Source organism: Elephantulus edwardii, unplaced genomic scaffold, assembly GCF_000299155.1.
Source record: "Elephantulus edwardii isolate Elephantulus edwardi_28Jun2011 unplaced genomic scaffold, EleEdw1.0 scaffold00019, whole genome shotgun sequence".
NCBI lineage: Eukaryota > Metazoa > Chordata > Mammalia > Macroscelidea > Macroscelididae > Elephantulus > Elephantulus edwardii.
In genome coordinates this window covers 25,779,887-25,782,990 of record NW_006399769.1, presented here as the reverse complement: position 1 = coordinate 25,782,990, position 3,104 = coordinate 25,779,887, and positions in this window count along the sequence as shown.

Below are 3,104 nucleotides of genomic sequence, written 5' to 3'. Positions count from 1 at the left end.
GGGGGGGGGGGAAATGAGTGGTTGTAGTGTCCGAAATCAGAGAGCAACAATCTGGTAGAATGAAATGCACACTCTGAAGTACAAATCTTCAGCCTTTGTTTACAACAGAAAGACCAAGGATAGACCAACAGGAGGTAGGAATTTCCTGGAGCTGGGTTGGTTCTAAAATGTGAAGAGGTAGGCACACAGACAAACTCTATAGGAATCATTCTACCTCTGAGGCAACAGAGTGTCAGGTAATCTTTGTGACCATAAAAGGGGAGGGGCGTGGGGAAGAAGAACCTCACAAGTTGTCATTCTCTATTAAGATATTGAACTTTCACTCAAATTTTAGGACCATAAGAAAAATTTCACCTACTCTTACTACTATGCTGGCTCTTTCTCTAGAAATTCAAGGGGAAGGTTTAAAGTAAAAACAGAGTTGGAACAAATTTGGGAAGAAAGCTCAAGATAAAAACAGAGCTAGAACAAAAATCCAGGGCATATGAGATGAACCAGAAAACAGGATGGTTAAAACAAATGCCAAAACTCTCACCAGGAAAACAACAACAAAAACAACAAAATACAAAAATGAAGTAAAACTAATTTAAAACCCCCAACTAATCAGTTGTTGCTGTGTGTATCATTGAGTCAGAATTGACCCATGACTGTCCTTCCAGTGGGTTTTCAGAGGCTGTAAATCAATTTGGAGGGGACTCTCCATCTTCCACATGGTAGCTGGTGGATCTGAACCACGGAACTTTGGGTTGGCAGTGCAATTCCTTACCAATAAGCCACCTGAACTCCTTCTGCTATACAGAACTTATGGAAACTGTAGTTCTTTTTTTTCAAGATTTAAAGTGACTTAATGAATTTGTGAACCATAAAAATTAGGAGGCCTCGGTGCAACTTTCTTCGGTCGTCCCGCATCCGGGTTCATCCGACACCAGCCGCCTCTGCCATGCCGCCCAAGTTCGACCCCAACGAGATTAAAGTCGTGTACCTGAGGTGTACCGATGGGGAAGTCGGTGCCACTTCCGCTCTGGCCCCCAAGATCGGCCCCCTGGGTCTGTCTCCAAAAAAGGTTGGTGATGACATTGCCAAGGCCACCGGTGACTGGAAGGGACTAAGGATTACAGTGAAACTGACGATTCAGAACAGACAGGCCCAGATTGAAGTGGTGCCTTCTGCCTCTGCCCTGATCATCAAAGCCCTAAAGGAACCACCCAGAGACAGAAAGAAGCAGAAACATATTAAGCACAGTGGAAATATCACTTTTGATGAGATTGTTGGCATTGCCCGGCAGATGCGGCACAGGTCTTTAGCCAGAGAACTCTCTGGAACTATTAAAGAGATCCTGGGAACTGCCCAATCTGTGGGCTGCAATGTTGATGGCCGTCACCCTCATGACATCATAGAAGACATCAACAGTGGTGCTGTGGAATGGCCAGCTAGCTAAGGAACTACAGATGAAAATATTTCAATAAAGGATTATTTGTTAACAAAAAAAAAAATTAGTCAAATAGGTATTTACTTAATGGACAAAGTTTTAAGGATTCTTGTTATTCATAAAGTAATTAATACCTGACAGAAAAGTAAACCATAATCTTTTGGACCATCTTCTCTTATTCCTTGAATGAACTCTGATTTATGGTGTCCTCATAACTATCACAGTGGAACTGCGATCCATTGGTTCCTAATGGCTGCTTTTAGCTGTGTCACGAAGGTTCATGTCACCCAATATTCATGGTATCACTTCCCAGTCCCACCCCATAGAGATGTCTGACCCTGTGCAGTCCCATCTCTCTTGACTCCTCCCCTCTCCCATTATTGGGTTTTCTGGCTACCATAGAGTCCTTTCTGACCATGGATTTGCACATGTGTGTGCATGTGTGCAGTGAAGATCTATCTGCTTCAAAGGCTCTTCAAGACTGTGACTTTTTAGATCACCAAACCCATCATTCAAGGCACCTGTGGAGAAATTGAAACCATTAACCTTTGGTTAGTTGTTGTTAAGAGCCGTTGAGTTGACCATGACTCATAGTGAACTTATGAACAACTTCTATGAACCTTGCCCCGTCCTGAGCCAACCTCACTGTCTCTGACACATCTGACGCCATTGCCACAGTCCTGTGTCAATCCATCTAATCCAGTCTTTCTCTCCTGTGCTGACCCTCTACCCTTCCAAGCATAAAGTTCTTCTCCAAGGACTGGCTCCTCTTGTCAATATTAAAAAAGTATGTGAGATGGAGTTTTTAAATCCTTGCTTCCAAGGAGCAGCCTACCAGTGCAGTGTTAAGCAATTTATGTTTCCAGAAGATTTCACTTGCATCTATATCAGACAAAAAGAATTTGCATCTTATCAGTTTTCTTCAAGTTAGTGTCCGGGCCTTAACCACTGTAATGGATGCTTATATTTCACTTGAGTAACATTTCCCCCCAGGCACTACTGCATTTTGGGCTAGACTATTTGTTGTGAGAGTTGTCCTGTACATTGTAGAATATTTAGCAGCATTTGTGGCTTCTTTCTACTTGATGCAATTAGTATTTTTTTGCACCTTCCAATAAAAATGTGTCCATTGAGAGGCAAACATGGGACACCACTCTAGAATAATACCTGGGGGACACACAGCCAACTTCTTTTTGCCTCGCAGCTAAGTTTCGGTTCAATTTTCTTAGAAATTCTTCCTAAAGAAATAAAAGAGTAAGGGTATTTTATACAGTTACAGTTACAAAGATCACCACTGGAATGAGACATCTTTATAAATGATTGATTTTAAAAACAAGAACAAAGAGGCCCTATAACTGAAGATTTAAAAGTTATGGAAAAAAATATGCACACCCATATTTATTGCTGCATTGTTTGCAATGGCAAAGAGAAGGGAGCAACCAAGTGTCCATCAACAAATGAATGGATACAGAAGCTGTGGTATATTAATACAATTGAATACTATGCAGCACTGGAAAAACAAGGAACTCATAAAATATGGGTGACTCTGAAAGACATTATGCTGGGTAAAATGTCTCAGTCACAAAAGGACAAACACTGCACAATGCCACTGTTATAAAACAGGACTGACATAGAGGTTGGGAGAAAACTAAGAAAAGGAGGGTAAATAGTGAAC